This window comes from Artemia franciscana, unplaced genomic scaffold (assembly GCF_032884065.1).
Source record: "Artemia franciscana unplaced genomic scaffold, ASM3288406v1 Scaffold_1052, whole genome shotgun sequence".
Lineage (NCBI taxonomy): Eukaryota > Metazoa > Arthropoda > Branchiopoda > Anostraca > Artemiidae > Artemia > Artemia franciscana.
Genome location: NW_027062730.1, coordinates 88255 through 109410, shown reverse-complemented (window position 1 = coordinate 109410; position 21156 = coordinate 88255). Strand labels below are relative to the sequence as shown.

Sequence of the window (21156 nt, the reverse complement as noted above, 5' to 3'; positions counted from 1 at the left end):
TCTAATGATGCTTGAATAATATCATATAGATATATGAAATATTATCATATATATATATATATATATATATATATATACATATATATATATATATATATATATATATATATATATATATATATTTATATATAAAAACTTAAAATTCACCTTCATTTGTTTTATTATATTTTTATCAGTAAAGTACAAATTATTTTCTGGTCTTAAGATGGAATCGGGGTAAGTACAAATTACAAATTAAGTTTACTGTTGAGATGGCTTGAAGGTTGCCGGGCCTAATCATATTAATTTCTGCTTGTTTTTAGTTTAACTCGGTTCTTTATTGTAATATCTTTTTGTTTTTGGTTTTATTTATTTATTGAGGGGATTTTTGGTAGTTTTACTTCTGGAAGATTATGTGACCTTTTTCCTGCTCGTCTTTGATTCAGTAGAGCTCTTTGTATTTCTTTCAAGCAGCCAGAGTTTCTTTTTGTTAATTTGTTTTTTTTTTCTTATTAACATAATCTTGATGACGAAAGTAAAATAAAAAAGTAAATAATATTCTATTCATTTTGATTTATCAAACAATAAGTTGCATAAAACTCTATGCAAGTAGTGATTCAGCTAAATAGTAACCTAAAATCTGAGTACGATATAAACTGAAATCTCTGGGTCTTGATAACATTAGATACATCAACAGAATTGAATGTTGATCCTTATTCAAAGTAGGTGAAATTCAAAAACTTTCATATTTTCTTTCAAAAGTTGGGTATGAAAATTAATTACCATCAAAAGTTGGAAGGGTTAATGTTACCTATAGAAAATCTACCCAATTATTGAAAAAGGATGGTAGCACCCCTAGTAAATCAATTGATCCTAATAAAAAATAATCCATCTTATTCAGGATATAAGAAAATTTTGCTGTAGTGGAATCAAACTCTTATGTACAAAATGTAAAATTTGCATTTTCATGAAAAGAAGAATCATTCCCACCAAAAAATGTTTTTGAGAACTCTTTAAAAAGCAAAAACTTCTTTTTCGCCCTGCTGTCTTTATCATCTTTATTACTTATGAATTTACTTCATTCTTTTTTCAACATTTCCTCGTTTTTTGTTTTCGTACATTTCGTTGAACACAGAAATAACAGAGGCATATTGGATTTTCACTACTTGTTCTATAGTGTTTGAAACCTGTTTTTGTGCAATATATATTTTTGAATATTAACAAGAAATAAGGAGTCCTTACCTTTTTGTTCTATAGTTTATAAACCTGTATTTAGCCATAATGTATATTCTATAGCAGGTGTTACTCAATAGTCACTCCTTGCAATATTGTTTTCAATAATGTAATATTCCTATAAAAAAAAAGGTATTAACCTTCAATTTTCTGATCAATTATTAAGATGCTTTTGTTTCTTTGCTAAAATAATATCGTAAAATACTACTTGTTACATTCTGTAAAATCCAAAATTTATATGTTTCAATATGCTATTCACTGTAATATTGAAATAAATATTCATTTTAGAGCACCAATGGTAGAGCACCTCTACACAAGACTAACTCCACCGTCTAAATGAAAGGTTTGTAGTAGTGTCGATGACTTTTTTTTAATACTAGATGAATTTTCCTCCCTTAAACGTGCTCTCTCACATTTTCTCCCCTTCATTCAACCATCACGGCAGACCCTAAGGTAAAGACATCGATTCAATTATCTAAACGAGGAATGCCAAGAACCGAGTTATTGAGGAAGAGCTGCATCCGGCGCTGCACTTCTATCAGGAACGATGTTCATGGGGACGTTTTTTCCAGAATTTTCTTTTTGTGACTACTTCAGAAGAATGTAGAACAGGCATTTAAAACCTCAAGTTGTCAAAACTGGGGAATAAAATACTGGTATATTAGATTCCATTAAGTGCCTGAAGCCTTGAATATAGAAAAAAATTATTCACTTTCTTCATAAAAGTAAAAATTATGTTCAGGTCTTCAAAGGGAGTTTAAATTTGCATTTGAATTTAAAGAGTCACAAAAGTTTATTAAAAATATAGCAAGTAAAAAAGATCAACAAAATTAAAAACAATTACAGTAACTAATTTAGTAATTCACTTAGTATGTTATTAGACTCTTTTGATTCTGTTTTAATATAATATATAAGAAAAAATATTTAAGCGTCAAGTATTATGGTTTGTGGTTCATTTTATAGGTTCGGAAAGGGACGAGTGATCCTCAAGGAGATCATCTTTACTCAAAATTTTTTTGATTTCCTTGGATAGTGCAACATCATTTTGAATAAGTATAAAGGTATATTAACAATAGATCACAAGAAAAAAAGTTGATACTTTTATAGGAATTTACATTCTTATAAACCATTTTTTAGAACCTATAGAGTAAAAACTAATATAGAAAGCATAATATACATTAAAACTGGTTTTAAAATAATACAACAAAGAAGCAGAACTCAAGATATTACATTCATATCCAAAAATATATACATTACAAAACTGGTGTCTAAACTATAGAACAACTAGTCAAACACTCTAGATATCACTTTTATATCCAAGTACGACAAAATACTGCTTTTCAACGAAGGACAAAAAAGTATTGAAAGTTGCAAAGACATGTTTATTCAAAAGTAAAGAAATATATAGAGATGGCATTGAAACAAAAATAGTCAGACAAAAAAAGAGGTAGAAAGATAGACACGGGGTCTAAAAAAGAGAAAAAGCAAAAGTTCAAATCTTAATATTATTGTTTTCAGGCAATAGAGTAAAACAACTTCTTGTGCATTATTAAGAAAAAATACAACTAAAAGGAAGGGTAGTTCCAAGAAAGATCGATGGAAGAATTAATCCCCAATAGACAAATCTCGTTGACTCTTGTTTCAGGTTCAAATTTCGTTTTTGAAAATTAAACTTGGGTATTCACTTGGCACCTTTGATCGGGTTAAAAAAAGATCACAAGTTTTGAAGCATTAAAGCTGATCATCCCTGTATCAGGGCACTATTCAATTTTATAAATATGTATTTCTAGGGAATGAGAGACTTGTTTCGAGTCTTCGTGCTTAAATATGGCTGAATTTGTTGTGCAATCTGTGGGAAAGTGATGGAGGGGCTTGCAAAGTTATATACCATGTTATTTGTCCCATTCATTGATGGACCGTTTTTTTTTGGAAGGTTCTGGAGAAAAAGCGTAAAAGTGCAAATTATATACCTGTCTTTAGAAGGAATTGGGGTAAGTGCAAATTATGTCTAGTGTTCAGAAGCCATGAGGATTGACGGCCCTAACCTTGTTAGTTTCTGCTAGTTTTGAGTTTAACTCGATTATTTATTGTATTATCTGTTTGATTTAGATATTATCTATTTATTATGATAACTTTTGAAAGTTTTACACCTGGAAGATTATTTGACTTTATTGGGACTGCAGTTAGGACAGCCTTCGTAGTACAACCTTATAAGGTGCACTATTTATTACTTTTTTAAATATAGTATTTATTATTTTGAAATATATGACTGAAATTTCAAGAAGGATGAAGATACTCCTTGGAATATATCAGAAACTATAAGAAATATAATAATATCTATTTGAAACTAAAGAAAATTTTTAGAGGGAATGGTCAAGGGAAAATTTTCTATGAAGATGAAATGGTTCAGCAACTCTATGGTAGAGGACCTAAAATTCACTATGATAAGTGTGAACGGTTGAATATACCTACCTGGGTATGGTATAGAAATACGCTATAAGAACTTTTAGTTTATTTCTAAGAAACTAGAATAGTCATGGTTTAAAATTGTTTACGCTTCAATCGTTGGAATAATTAGAGAATCAGGTACTTACATCATCACACTGAAGACAATGGCTATTATGATTATAAGCTAACTAATTTTTATAGAAAAAATTTATAGAAAATAAATATTATATATATATAAAATAATAGATTTTATAGAAAATAAATATTTATTTCGTGATATTACAGTGAATAGCATATTTGAACATGTAAGTTTCGGATTTTACAGAATCTAACACGTAATATTTTATGATATCATTTTAGTAAAGTAACAAAGGCACCCGAATAATTGATCAGAAAATAGAAGGTTAATACCTTTTTTTTTTATAGGAATATTACATTATTGAAAACAACATTGCAGGGAGTGACTATTGAGTAAAACCTGCTATAGAATATACATTATTTCTTAAAACAAGTTTATAAACTATAGAACAAAAAGGTAAGAACTCCTGATTTCTTGTTCATATTCAAAATGTATATTGCATATGCAAATGCAAATTTTACATTTTTTACATAGGAGTTTGATTCCACTAGAGCAAAGTTTTCTTTTATCCTGAATAAGATGGATAATTTTTTATTAGGGTCAATTGATTTATTAAGGTTGTTATCTTCCTTTTTCAAAAATTGGGTAGATTTTTTATAGGTAACATTAACCCACCCAACTTTTGATGGTAACTAATTTTTATACCTAACTTTTGAAAGAAAATGTGAAAGTTTTTGAATTTCACCTACTTTGAGTAAGGATCAACATTCAATTCTTTTGATGTATCTAATATTATGACCCATAAGACCCATATGACCTGGGTCTTATGACCCAATATTAAGACCCAGAGATTTCAGTTAATATCTTACTCGGACTTCTGGTGACTATTTAGGTGCATCAATACTTGCATAAGGTTTGATTCAACTTATTGTTTGATAAATCAAAATGAATCACATATTATTTACTTTTTTAATTTACTTTCGTCATAAAGATTATGTTAATTAAGGAAAAATAGGAATTAATAAAAAGAAACTCTGACTGCTTGAAAGAAATGCAAAGAGCTCTACTGAATCAAAGACGAGTAGGAAAAGAGTCATACAATCTTCCAGGCGGAAAACCACCAAAAATCCCATCAATAAATAGATAAAACCAAAAACAAAACATATTACAATAAAGAACCGAGTTAAACTAAAAACAAGCAGAAATTAATAGGATTAGGCCCGGCAACCATCAAGCCATCTCAACAGTAGACACAATTTGTAATTTGTACTTTACTGATAAAAATAGAACAAAACAAATGAAGGTGAATTTTGAGGTTTATATATATATATATATATATATATATATATATATATATATATATATATATATATATATATATATATATATATATATATATATATATATATATATATATATATATATATATATATATATATATATATTATATATATTATTATATATTATATATATTATATATATATATATATATATGTATATATATATATATATATATATATATATATATATTCATATATATATTTCATATATATATATATATATATATATATATATATTATATATATATTCATATATATATACATATATATATATATATATATATATATATATATATATATATATATATATATATATATATATATATATATATATATATATATATATATATGTATATATGTGTATATATATATATATATATATATATATATATATATATACATATATATATATATATATATATATATATATATATATATATATATATATATATATATATATATATATATATATATATATATACATATATATATATATATATATATATATATATATATATATATATATATATATATATATATATATATATATATATATATATATATATATATATATATATATATATATATATATATATATATATATATATATATATACATATATATATATATATATATATATATATATATATATATATATATATATATATATATATATATATATATATATATATATATATATATATATATATATATATATATATATATGGAAGGCTTGATGCACCGTGGATGACTGTTTCTTAAAAATGAATGAATTCATCACCCTCAAACAAGGTCTATCGCACTCATCCCCCTTAATCTAGCCATAGGTACAGTGTTTGAATCAACATGAGGAAGGATCAAAGTTCGATCAAATTATCTAAAGGAGGACACACCCGTAACTGAGTACTTGAGCAAAAACTTCATGCAGCGTTGCCCTTCTATCTGGAACAATATTTTTGCTTACTTTAATGCAGCAAGCCCCTCAGTTTACACCTTTTAGAGACGGTTGAGCAGAAATTTAAGACCTTGAGGTTTAAAAACGAGGTAATTGAATAGCAGGATATCAAAAACCTTTAAGTACCTTCAGCCTTGACTAAAGAAATAAACTAAAAATATGCTTACTTTTTATAGAGTATAAATTATGTTTTGGTCTCCAAAGAGGGAACAAATTTGCACTGGCTCTTAAAGAATGATAAAGTTTATCAGAAATAATGTTCATAAAGGAGCTATAATAATAGTCTTAATAGCTTTTAAAATATATGCCCTTGATTTTTGTTTTATAATATATAGGAATAATATAGTCTTGTGGCTTATCGTTCATCGGACACTTTTTCAACTTTTCATGGATTTAACGACATTGTTTTAGAAAAGGAAAAAATGCACCCAAATAATTAATCAGGATATAGTAAGTTAATACTATTTATAGTAAGTTAAATTCATTAGGACAAAATTTTGAATCTATAGTTAAAAACTGTTATAGAAAACATATTATGCATAAAAACAGGTTTTTAAACAATAGAACAAAAATATAAAAACTCAATATATCACTTTCATACCCAAAAATGTATATTCTTTAACAAAGACTAGGTTAGTCAGAAGTAATGAAAAATGTGCAGATAGCAGAGAGACAAAGAAAGAGGCAGATAGAACTGGGGGAATCTAAAAGAGATAAAACGAAACCAGCACTTTTAAATAAAGCTGAAATCTCAATATTTTCGTTTTTGGTCAATAGAGTCTTCTATTGACTTCTACTAAACTATTTAGTAAAAAAATGAACTGAAAAATACGCAATATTGAGTCTTAGGAGCATCATTAAGATTCAAAAGGAATTAAAATAATTTTATGTCTGATATAGGATTCCCCTTCATACAGCTATGATTGAGGAAAAGGCATTACCCCTCCTATATAAAAATAGTTTTCGTTCGTTTTAATTTTTATGTTTCTTTTTGCTTTCAGTAGAATTTTTTTTTCTTTTTAATAAGTTGATACAGCTGTTTATATTCTATAGCTTGTAAACATTAAAGCTCAGTTTGTAACTAGATATAAAATTGTTATTCTCAAATTACTCTGGGATATCAACCTTCCTTCTTTGTAAAAATTCTTCCCTCTTTCCCTGAGAATTCCTTTTGCTTGAATGTATTCCCCACAAAAATTTCGCCCTAACTCAAATTCCTCTTCTCCTCTTAAAGTTTTGTCTGAACCATTTCATCCTCACAAAAAATTTTCTCCTGACAATTCCCTCTAAAATATTATCTTTAATTTCATAGAGATTCTATTTTATTTCTTATAGTTTATGATATAATCCCATAATCTCTTCATCCTTCTTGAAAAAAATTATCTGAGTAAAAATCCCCCATTAGAACTCCCCATTTGAAAATCAGTCATAAATTTCGAAATAACATATACTATATTTAAAAAAGTGATAAATAGTACACTTTATCAGGCTCTACTACCAAGGCTGTCCTATTGGCGGTCCCAATAAAATCAAATAATCCTCCTGGCGTAAAACTACCACAAGTCATCAAAATGAATAAATAATACCTAATACAAACAGATAATTCAATAAATAATCGACTTAAACTCAAACATAGCAGATACTAACAAGGTTAGGGCCGTCAACCCTCATGCCTTCTCAACAATAGACATAATTTGCACTTACCTCAATTACTTCTAAAGATAGGTATATAATTTGTAATTTTACGCTTTTACTCCAGAACCTTCCCAAAAAAACAGTCCGCCAATGAAATGGAAAAACAACATGGGAGATAACTTTGCAAGCCCCCTGCATCATTTTCCCGAAGATAGCACACCAAATTCAGCCATCTTTAAGCACGAAGACTCAAGACAAGTCTCTCATTCCCTAGAGATACATCTTTATAAAATTGAATAGTGGTCTGATACAAGCATGATTAGCTTTAATGATTCAAAACAAGTAGTCTTTTTTTAACCCGATGAAAGGTGCCAAGTGAATACCCAAGTTTAATTTTCAAAAATGAAATATGAACCTGAAAGGAGAGTCAACGAGATTTGTCTATTAGGGATTAATTTGTTCATCGATCTTTCTTGGAATTACCAATTAATTTAGTTTTTTTTCTTAATAATGTACAAGAAGTTGTTTTACTCTATTGCCTGAAAACAGTAATATTAAGATTTGAACTTTTACTTTTTCTCTTTTAGCCCCCCCCCCTCTTGTCTATCTTTCTACCCTCTTTTTTTCATCTGACTTTTTTTCGTTTCAATGCCATGTCTATGTATTTCTTTACTTTTGCATAAACTTGTCTTTGCGACTTTCAATACTTTTTTTCCTTTATTGAAAAGTAGTATTTTGTCGTACATGGATATAAAAGTGATATCTAAAGTTTTTGACTAGTTGTTCTATAGTTTAGAAACCAGTTTTGTAATATATATATTTTTGGATATGAATGTGATATCTTGAGTTCTGCCTCTTTGTTGTATTATTTAGAAACCAGTTTTAATGCATATTATGTTTTCTATATTAGTTTTTACTCTATAGGTGTTAAAAATTGATTTAAAAAAATGTAAATTCCTATAAAAGTATCCACTTTCCTTCTTGTGATCTATTGTTCATGTACCTTTTTTACTTATTCAAAATAATGTTGTACCATCCAAGAAGATTTGAAAAATTTTGAGTAAAGATGATCTCCTTGAGGATCACTCGTCCCTTACCGAACCTATGAAATGAACCATACGCCATAATACTTGACGCTCAAAGATTTATTCTTATATATTATATTAAAACAGAATCAACAGAATCTAATAACATACTAAGTAAATTACTAATTTAAATAGTGTAATTGTAAGTGCAAATGCAAATTTAAACTCCCTTTGAAGACCCGAACATAATTTTAACTTTTATAAAGAAAGTAAATATTTATTCCTATATTGAAGGCTTCAGGCACTTGAAGGTATCTGATATACCAGTATTCTATTCCCCGGTTTTGACAATTTGAGGTTTCAAATGCCTTTTCTACATTCTTCTGAAGTAGTCACAAAAAGAATATTATGGAAAAACATCCACATGAACATCGTTCCAGATAGAAGTGCAACGCTAGATACAGCTCTTCCTCAATAACTCGGTTCTTGGCATTCCTCCCTTAGATAATTGGATCGATATCCTTACCTTAGTGTCTGCCATGATGGTTGAATAAAGGGGAGAAAATGTGAGAGAGCACGTTTGAGGGAGGAGAATTCATGTAGCATTAGAAAAATGTCATCGACACTAATGCAAACCTTTCATTCAGAGGGTAGAGCTAGTCATTTGTAGAGGTGCAGCTCACCTTGTTTTCCCTATTCTGGATCTTTTAGAGTTGTACTATGAGTGTCTTAAGGAATTCGGCATATAGAAGATATTCTTATCTTCTCTGATACAGGACTCTGAAAGTGGAATAATTTGGATGGATGGAAGATTATTTTTGCAGCAAAAAGTTACTCTGAAAAAGTCCTTCTTTGGTAGGAGTAATTTCTACTAATTTATTTTTTTTTAATCTTTGTGGATTTTACGAAATTATTTTGAAAAAAGTAAACAAAACACCCGAATAAAAGATCAAAAGATGGAAGGTTAATCCTTTTTATAGGAAGTTACATTCTTTTAAATCATGTCTTAGAACCGTTATAGTAAAAAATAATATAGAAAATATATTATTTATATAAACTGTTTTCTGAATAAAACAACTAATTGGTAAAATCAGCATTCAACATAAGGATCAACATTCAATTCTTTTGATGTATCTAATATTATCAAGACCCAGAGATTCCAGTTAATATCTTACTCAGACTTTAGGTTATTATTTAGCTGTATCACTACTTGCATACAGTTTGATGCAACTTTATGTTTGATAAACCAAAATGAATAAAATATTATTTACTTTTTTATTTTACCTTCGTCATAAAGATTATGATAATAAGAAAAAAAACAATTAAAAAAAGAAACTCTGGCTGCTTGAAAGAATTGCAAAGAGCTCTACTGAATCAAAGAGGAGCAGGAAAAAAGTCATATAATCTTCCAGGTGTAAAATACCAAAAATCCCCTCAATAAATAAATAAAACCAAAAACAAAAAGATATTAGAATGAAAAACCGAGTCAAACTAAAAACAAGCAGAAATTAATATGATTAGACCCGTCAACCTTCAAGCCATCTAAACAGTAGACATAATTTGTAATTTGTACTTACCACGATTCCATCTTAAAACCAGAAAATAATTTGTACTTTACTGATAAAAATATAATAAACAAATGAAGGTGAATTTTAAATTATATATAATATATATATATATATATATATATATATATATATATATATATATATATATATATATATATATATATATATATATATATATATATATATATATATATATATATATATATATATATATATATATATATATATATATATATATATATATATATATATATAATATATATATATATATATATATATATATGATGATATTTGTTCTTTAAAGTCTTAATAATGATTTTTATTCAGATGTTTTCCGGATGGGATTCACTTTCGCTGAATCCAACCAATTATGACCTACCACTTCCATGTTGAAGATGTGGTAATTAGGAATATTATAACACCGTTACCTGTCTAATGATGCTTGACATAGGATACATTTGTCTTTTGGGGATAACCACCCACCAAAGCTTCTTTTATGTGGTAATGATAAACAATAATTGAAAGCCTTGGACAAAATAGACTTTTGTACAGGACCTTTACCACGTCTACCGACCATCCAAACAGACCTGTTTCCGTCGGCTCACTACATTGTACCTGGTTTCAAATAAAAGTTTGACCAGTTCCTATAGTAAGTAAACTCAGGCAAAACATCTATTATTTGCATAACTGACACCAACCTCAGCTCTGAAGTAAAGAGCAGTGGGATCAAGCTCCACGGGTGAATCCTGACAGCTTCGGTTACTGAGGAGACATAGAAACTTATCAATGAAACTCATGCTTTCATGGGTGATCATAATGCCATAATCGCATTTGGAAACATTTGTATTCCACCTCTAAGAAAGGATCAGCAGACAATGTGTCTATGCAAAAAGAGGTTAATTGGGAAGGTTCGGGTAATACTCTTTGTTCTCAGCCGTGGGGAGCCTTTTTCATTAAAGGCACAGAAAAAGTGCCTAAATATGCTTCCAATATCCTTATATTATTGGAAAGTATTCTGATACATGAATGATGAACTTTAATGTAACAAAAACAAAGAAGCTGCTTATTATAAAAAAAAATGTGCCATTTGCACACAACAATTCAGTTTCAACAATGAAACTGCAAGGAGAGCTGACGAGTTTAATCTACTAGGGATTTATTTCTTCACCAATCTTTCTTGGAAAAACCACTTTGAACCAGGGTGAGCTCAAAACAACTTTTGCTGCAACACTCTTTTTCCATTCAGCTCAATTATCCTAGTTTAAAAGTTGTGTATCAGATCCTCAGCTGAATCAGGATACCCACTATATCCTGGTGCTCCTATAACACTGACAGCACCACCAAAAAAAATCCATAGAAGAGAAAACGGGAATAGCTGTGCCTCTATACACGAGTCGGTCAACCATTTAAATGGAAGGCTTGATGCACCGTCGATGACTGTTTTTTTTTTTAAATGAATGAATTCATCACCCTCAAACAAGCTCTATCGCATTTATCCCCCTTTATTTAGCCGTAGGTACAGAGTTTGAATCAACATGAGGAAGGATCAAAGTTCGATCAAATTATCTAAAGGAGGACACACTCGTAACTGAGTACTTGAGCAAAAACTTCATGCAGTGTTGCCCTTCTATCTTTAACAATCTTTCTGCTTACTTTATTCCAGCAAGCCCCTCTTTTTACACCTCTTAGAAATGGTTGAGCAGAAAGTTAAGACCTTGAGGTTTAAAAACGAGGTAATTGAATAGCAGAATATCAAAAACATTTAAGTACCTTAAGCCGGGACTGAAGAAAAAAAAATGTACTTACTTTCCATAGAGTATTAATTATTTTCTGGTCGCTCTATATATATATATATATATATATATATATATATATATATATATATATATATATATATATATATATATATATATATGTATATATATATATATGATAATATTTGTTCTTTTAAGTCTTAATAATGATTTTTTTTCATATGTTTTCCGGATGGGATTCACTTTTGCTGACTCCCAACCAATTATGAGCTACCACTTCCATGTTGAAGATGTGAAAACTTAAAATTCACCTTCATTTGTTTTATTATATTTTTATCAGTAAAGTACAAATTATTTTCTGGTCTTAAGATGGAATCGGGGTAAGTACAAATTACAAATTAAGTTTACTGTTGAGATGGCTTGAAGGTTGCCGGGCCTAATCATATTAATTTCTGTATGTTTTTAGTTTAACTCGGTTCTTTATTGTAATATCTTTTTGTTTTTGGTTTTATTTATTTATTGAGGGGATTTTTGTTAGTTTTACGTCAGGAAGATTATGTGACCTTTTTCCTCCTCGTCTTTGATTCAGTAGAGCTCTTTGTATTTCTTTCAAGCAGCCAGAGTTTCTTTTTGTTAATTTGTTTTTTTTTCTTATTAACATAATCTTGATGACGAAAGTAAAATAAAAAAGTAAATAATATTCTAATCATTTTGATTTATCAAACAATAAGTTGCATAAAACTCTATGCAAGCAGTGATTCAGCTAAATAGTAACCTAAAATCTGATTACGATATAAACTGAAATCTCTGGGTCTTGATAACATTAGATACATCAACAGAATTGAATGTTGATCCTTATTCAAGTAGGTGAAATTCAAAAACTTTCATATTTTCTTTCAAAAGTTGGGTATGAAAATTAATTACCATCAAAAGTTGGAAGGGTTAATGTTACCTATAGAAAATCTACCCAATTTTTGAAAAAGGAAGATAGCACCCCTAGTAAATCAATTGATCCTAATAAAAAATAATCCATATTATTCAGGATATAAGAAAACTTTGCTGTAGTGGAATCAAACTCCTATGTAAAAAATGTAAAATTTGCATTTTCATGAAAAGAAGAATCATTCCCACCAAAAAATGTTTTTGAGAACTCTTTAAAAAGCAAAAACTTCTTTTTCACCCTGCTGTCTTTATCATCTTTATTACTTATGAATTTACTTCATTCTTTTTTCAACATTTCCTCGTTTTTTGTTTTCGTACATATCGTCGAAAACAGAAATAACAGAGGCATATTGGATTTTCACTACTTGTTCTATACTGTTTGAAACCTGTTTTTATGCAATATATATTTTTGAATATTAACAAGACATCAGGAGTCCTTACCTTTTTGTTCTATAGTTTATAAACCTGTATTTAGACATAATGTATATTCTATAGCAGGTGTTATTCAATAGTCACTCCTTGCAATGTTGTTTTCAATAATGTAATATTCCTATAAAAAAAAGGTATTAACCTTCAATTTTCTGATCAATTATTAAGATGCTTTTGTTTCTTTGCTAAAATAATATCTTAAAATACTACGTGCTACATTCTGTAAAAATCCAAAATTTATTTGTTTCAATATGCTATTCACTGTAATATTGAAATAAATATTCATTTTAGAGCACCAATGGTAGAGCACCTCTACACAAGACTAACTCCACCCTCTAAATGAAAGGTTTGTAGTAGTGTCGATGACTTTTTTCTAATACTAGATGAATTTTCCTCCCTTAAACGTGCTCTCTCACATTTTCTCCCCTTCATTCAACCATCATGGCAGACCCTAAGGTAAAGACATCGATTCAATTATCTAAACGAGGAATGCCAAGAACCGAGTTATTGAGGAAGAGCTGCATCCAGCGCTGCACTTCTATCAGGAACGATGTTCATGGGGGCGTTTTTTCCAGAATTTTCTTTTTGTGACTACTTCAGAAGAATGTAGAACAGGCATTTAAAACCTCAAGTTGTCAAAACTGGGGAATAGAATACTGGTATATCAGATTCCATTAAGTGCCTGAAGCCTTGAATATAGGAAAAAAATATTCACTTTCTTCATAAAAGTAAAAATTATGTTCAGGTCTTCAAAGGGAGTTTAAACTTGCATTTGAATTTAAAGAGTCACAAAAGTTTATTAAAAATATAGCAAGTAAAAAAGATCAACAATTACAGTAACTAAATTAGTAATTCACTTAGTATGTTATTAGACTCTTTTCATTCTGTTTTAATATAATATATAAGAAAAAATATTTGAGCGTCAAGTATTATGGTTTGTGGTTCATTTTATAGGTTCGGAAAGGGACGAGTGATCCTCAAGGAGATCATCTTTACTCAAAATTTTTTTAATTTCCTTGGATAGTGCAACATCATTTTGAATAAGTATAAAGGTATATTAACAATAGATCACAAGAAAAAAAGTTGATACTTTTATAGGAATTTACATTCTTATAAATCATTTTTTAGAACCTATAGAGTAAAAACTAATATAGAAAGCATAATATACATTAAAACTGGTTTTTAAATAATACAACAAAGAAGCAGAACTCAAGATATCACATTCATATCCAAAAATATATACATTACAAAACTGGTTTCTAAACTATAGAACAACTAGTCAAATACTCTAGATATCACTTTTATATCCATGTACGACAAAATACTGCTTTTCAACGAAGGACAAAAAAGTATTGAAAGTTGCAAAGACATGTTTATTCAAAAGTAAAGAAATATATAGAGATGGCATTGAAACAAAAATAGTCAGACAAAAAAAGAGGTAGAAAGATAGAGGTAGAAAGGTAGTTCCAAGAAAGATCGATGGAAGAATTAATGCCCAATAGACAAATCTCGTTGACTCTTCTTTCAGGTTCAAATTTCGCTTTGAAAATTAAACTTGGGTATTCACTTGGCACCTTTCATCGGGTTAAAAAACATCACAAGTTTTGAAGCTTTAAAGCTGATCATCCCTGTATCAGGGCACTATTTAATTTTATAAATATGTATTTCTAGGGAATGAGAGACTTGTTTCGAGTCTTCGTGCTTAAATATGGCTGAATTTGTTGTGCAATCTGTGGGAAAGTGATGGAGGGGGCTTGCAAAGTTATATACCATGTTATTTGTCCCATTCATTGATGGACCGTTTTTTTTGGGAAGGTTCTGGAGAAAAAGCTTAAAAGTGCAAATTATATACCTGTCTTTAGAAGGAATTGGGGTAAGTGCAAATTATATCTATTGTTCAGAAGCCATGAGGATTGACGGCCCTAACCTTGTTAGTTTCTGCTAGTTTTGAGTTTAACTCGATTATTTATTGTATTATCTGTTTGATTTAGATATTATCTATTTATTATGATGACTTTTGAAAGTTTTACACCTGGAAGATTATTTGACTTTATTGAGTTTGCAGTTAGGACAGCCTTCGTAGTACAACCTGATAAGGTGCACTATTTATTACTTTTTTAAATATAGTGTTTATTATTTTGAAATATATGACTGATTTTCAAGAAGGATGAAGAGACTCCTTGGAATATATCAGAAACTATAAGAAATATAATAAAATCTATTTGAAAGTAAAGAAAATTTTTAGAGGGAATCGTCATGGGAAAATTTTCTATGAAGATGAAATGGTTCAGCAACTCTATGGTAGAACACCTAAAATTTACTATGATAAGTGTGAACGGTTGAATATACCTACCTGAGCATGGTATAGAAATACACTATAAGAACTTTTAGTTTATTTCTAAGAAACTAGAATAGTCATAGTTTAAAATTGTTTACGCTTCAATCATTGGAATAATTAGAGAATCAGGTTTTGACATCATCACTCTGAAGACAGAGTGATGACCAAACAATAGAAAAAATAATATAGACAAATAATTCAAAGGCAACACCCAACATAAGGGCTCATCAGGAGAATACACTGGCCTATATAGGGTTTCGCCACTCTAAATTCTCTACCCAGCACAGTATATATATATATATATATATATATATATATATATATATATATATATATATATATATATATATATATATATATATATATATATATATATATATATATATATACATATGTTAGGTAAATGACGACTTATACTTATTGATGACATGACTGCCTGTCCATGGATTATTCTTTATGGTTGATTGTGTATGGCTATGCTGTTTTACCTATGTGATTTTATGGATGAGTAGGTTAAAGCCTCATTCAAGTGCGAGTCTATATTAATCACTAATTTAGGAAAAGAGTCTCCTTCTGTCTCTTTCTTTTCTTTTTTTTTTTTTTTTTTTTTTTTTTAATGTGTTTGTGCTGTTGCATTGGTGATTTCTCTTTTTGTTATATATATATATATATATATATATATATATATATATATATATATATATATATATATATATATATATATATATATATATATATATATATATATATATATATATATATATTATAATATTTGTTCTTCAAAAGTCTTAATAATGATTTTTATTCAGATGTTTTCCGGATGGGATTCACTTTTGTCGAATCTCAACCAATTATGAGTAACCACCTCCATGTTGAAGATGTGGTAATTATGAATATTATAACACCGTTACCTTTGTCTACTGACCATGTCTAGAGACCTATAAGACCTTTACCACGTCTACCGACCATCCAACCAGACCTGTTTACGTCGGCTCTCTGCATTGTACCTGGTTTCAAATCAAAGTTTGATCAGTTCCTATAGTTAGTAAACTCAGGCAAAATGTCTATTATTTGCATAACTGGCACCAATCTTAGCTTTGACATACAGAGCAGTGGGTTCAAGCTCCATGGGTGAATCTTGACAGCTTTGGTTACTGAGGAGGAGGTACGGTTGTTTATCTTTTGAGCCATATACCACAATCATACCAAAATATACCAGATTCAGTAGGTAAAGAAGCTGTTTGGGTTAGTGTGATCCTCCCAAATAAGTCTGTGATTTTGAGTACAGTGTTTAATCCTCATACCAGCAATATTACCGGCTGCCTTGACGACATTTGGGGCATGTACGCTAAGTTTTCTATTATCCTCTATGGCAACTTCAACCTCCATTGTAGCGTTTGGCTTTGCCACGAAAATACTGACAAGGAGGGGTCATAATTGAATGTTCCTACTCTCATACGGTATAGAAACTTGTCAATCTTGACAAGTATTATAGCCAAAAGGGGTCGTCTTTTCTTGACATCTTCATTACAGATTGTGTTGACTCCTTTAACATAATTACTAATGTTTTCAAAGGCAATCATGTTATCATAATCGTATGTGGAAACATTTGTATTCAACCTCTAAAAAAGGATCAGTAGACAATGTGCCTATACAAAAAGAGGTTAATTGGGGCGGTTCGGGTAACACTCTTTGTTCTCAGCCGTGGGGAGCCTTACTCATTCAAGGCCCAGAGAAAGTGGCTAACAAGTACCAGAAGGCCATATTTGACTATTTTGAAAAATATATCCCTTGAACTTGATCCAGCTATTCAGAAAGGACAAACGATGAATCTTCCCCCAGTTTAAGAAGGCTAGAAAAGCAAAAGGCATGCAAGTGTTGGATTTATCAAGAGCGAAGAGAAAAAAGATTCCACTCTTTAACACGTACATGAATGCTGTTAATTTGAATTAGATGTCCCGGGCTTTGCCTAAGGCTCAATATACTTGGGAAGTAGTTGGTGGAGATTTTTAGAGGAGGTTTTGCCGTCATCCAGGGCCTTCGTTTCCTCCTCTATTGATTAACAGGACTGTGGAACAAGATCCATGGGAAAAGACAAAAGCTCTTTCTAAAGCATTTCCCAAATTCTAGAGTCTGGATGAAGACAGTATGGAAGTACAAAATTTCTCCAACTAAACTGTTAATGGCTTGTATTTTGTGAAACTTTCTGCTCTCAATATCCTTCTTATATTACGGCATCTTGCTTTGACCAAAGCCATAGATCCTGACAACACACCAAATGTTGTCTTAAAATCATGTAGCACCGATTTAGCTGAACAATTGTCATTAGTTTTCTGGATATACTTTCGCTGCGGAATCTTTCCAAAAATATTCCACTTATTTCTCCACAAATCTATTGATGTTATACTTGTTCTAAAACCGGTTACTATGTGTCAGTACCAGTAAGAGTGATAAAGAGCTTTGTCTTTTCTCCTCTTGCAGAGTTCACTTCACAAGGCTAGATTTTGTTTTGCTTTTTGTATTTTTCCTCTTTCTCTTTTTGTGCACTGTGGACGACTTGGTGGAGGTCCTTGTCGAAATATTTGCTTGAATCTCGTCTTCTTATTTTGCTACTGGCTGACAAAATACTCATTTCTTACCTATTTAATGACCTATGTGATTCCCCAGTTTAAGAAGGCTAGAAAAGCAAAAGGCATGCAAGTGTTGGCTTTCATCAAGAGCGAAGAGAAAAAAGATTCCATTCTTTAACACGTACATGACTTGGTGGAGGTCCTTGTCGAAATATTTACTTGAATCTCGTCTTCTTATTTTGCTACTGGATGACAAAATCCTCATTTCTCACCTATTTAATTTTTCTCTTTTTATTTATTATTTCCTTTCTTGATTTCATAAAGAGCTTTCTTTCCGATCGTTCACTGTTGGATGTCCTCAGTTGGTTAATTTTCCATGAAAATTAAGGGAAAGCAGGGGCTCCCAAGGGCAGTGTTTTGGGACCTACACGTCACTTTATCCATATAAATTACATGGGAGACCACCTTGCATAATCTTCGAAACACTTTTCCGACCATAGCATGACATACTCAGCCATCCAGAAACTGAATGAAACAAAACGTGCTTCAAATATCCTTACAAAATTGAAAAATAGTCTGATACATGAAAGATTAACTTTAATGCATCAAAAACAAAGAAGTTGCTTAAAATCCGAAAAACTGTGCCATTTGCACACCCCAATTCTTTTTCAACAATGAAACTGCAAGGAGAGCGGACGAGTTTCATCTACTAGGTATTCATTTCTTCACCAATTTTTCTTGGAATAACCACTTTGAACCAGGGTGAGCTCAGAACAGCTTTTGCCGCAGGAATCTTTTTTCCATTCAGCTCAATTATCCTAGTTTTAATGTTGTGTATCAGATACTCAGCTAAATCAGGATACCCAATATATCCTGCTGCCTCTATAACACTGATAGCACCACCAAAAAAATCCATAGAAGGTTAAACGGGAATAGCTGTTCATCTATACACGAGTCGGTCCACCATTTAAATGGAAGGCTTGATGCACCGTCGATGACTGTTTTTAAAAAATGAATGAATTCATCACCCTCAAACAAGGTCTATTGCACTCATCCCCCTTTATATAGCCATAGGTACAGTGTTTGGATCAACATGAGGAAGGATCAAAGTTTGATCAAATTATCTAAAGGAGGACACACTCTTAACTGAGTACTTGAGCAAAAACTTCATGCAGCGTTGCCCTTCTATCTGGAACAATCTTTCTGCTTACTTTAATGCAGCAAGCCCCTCAGTTTACACATTTTAGAGACGGTTGAGCAGAAATTTAAGACCTTGAGGCTTAAAAACGAGGTAATTGAATAGCATGATATCAAAAACCTTTAAGTACCTTCAGCCGTGACTAAAGAAAAAAAAATGTGCTTACTTTCCATAGAGTATAAATAATGTTCTGGTCTCCAAACAGGAAACAAATTTGCACTGGCTCTTAAAAAATGATAAAGTTTGTCAGAAATAATGTTAATAAAAGAGCTATAATAAAAGTCTTAATAGCTTTTAAAATATATACCCTAGATTTTTGTTTTATAATATATAGGAATAAATCTTTGTTAGTCAAGTCTTGTGGCTTATCGTTCATTGGACACTTTTTCAACTTTTCATGAATTTAACGACATTGTTTTAGAAAAGTAAAAAAAAGCACCCAAATAATTAATCAGGATATTGTAAGTTAATACTATTTATAGTAAGTAAAACTCATTAAGAAAAAATTTTGAATCTATAGTTAAAAACTGTTATAGAAAACATATTATGCATAAAAACAGGTTTTTAAACAATAGAACAAAAATATAAAAACTCAACATATCACTTTCATACCCAAAAATGTATATTCTTTAACAAAGACTAGGTTAGTCAGAAGTAATGAAAAAGGTGCAGATAGCAGAGAGACAAACAAAGAGGCAGATAAAACTGGGGGAATCTAAAAGAGATAAAACGAAACTATCTCAATATTTTCGTTTTTGGTCAATAGAGTAAAAACACTTCTACTAAACTATTTAGTAAAAAAATGAACTGAAAAATACGCAATTTTGAGTCTTAGGAGCATCATTAAGATTTAAAAGGAATTAAAATAATTTTATGTCTTATATAGTACTCCCCTTCATACAGCTATGATTGAGGAAGAGGCATTACCCCTCCTATATAAAAATAGTTTTTGTTCGTTTTAATTTTTATGTTTCTTTTTGCTTTCAGTAGAATTTTTTTTTCTTTTTAATAAGTTGATACAGCTGTTTATGTTCTATTGCCTGTATACATCAAAGCTCAGTTTGTAACTGGATATAAAATCGTTATTCTCAAATTACTCTGGGATATCAACCTTCCTTCTTTGTAAAAATTCTTCCCCCTTTTCCCTGAGAATTCCTTTTGCTTGAATGTATTCCCTACAAAAAGTTCACCCTAACTCAAATTCCTCTTCTCCTCTTAAAGTTTTGTCTGAACCATTTCATCTTCACAAAAAAATTTCCCTTGACAATTCCCTCTAAAAAATTATCTTTAATTTCATAGAGATTCTATTTTATTTCTTATAGTTTATGATATAATCCCAGAATCTCTTCATCCTTCTTGAAAAAAATTATCTGAGTAAAAATCCCCCATTAGAACTCCCCATTAGATAATCAGTCATAAATTTCGAAATAACATATACTATATTTAAAAAAGTGATAAATAGTACCATTTATCAGGCTCTACTACCAAGGCTGTCCTATTGGCGGTCCCAATAAAATCAAATAATCTTCCTGGCGTAAAACTACCACAAGTCATCAAAATGAATAAATAATACCTAATACAAACAGATAATACAATAAATAATCGACTTAAACTCAAACCTAGCAGAAACTAACAAGGTTAGGGCTGTCAACCCTCATGCCTT

At 29.9% G+C, this 21156-nt stretch overlaps 1 long non-coding RNA gene across 1 annotated transcript in view; it reads left to right on the top strand.

The window, feature by feature from the left end:
* The window catches only part of LOC136042301 (uncharacterized), a 57388-nt gene that overhangs the window by 3643 nt on the left and 32589 nt on the right, over positions 1-21156 (top strand). Inside the window, exons 2-3 of the long non-coding RNA XR_010621243.1 lie at positions 3003-3203; positions 15059-15260. This is a non-coding gene — a long non-coding RNA (uncharacterized LOC136042301). The remainder of the gene's footprint in view (positions 1-3002; positions 3204-15058; positions 15261-21156) is intronic.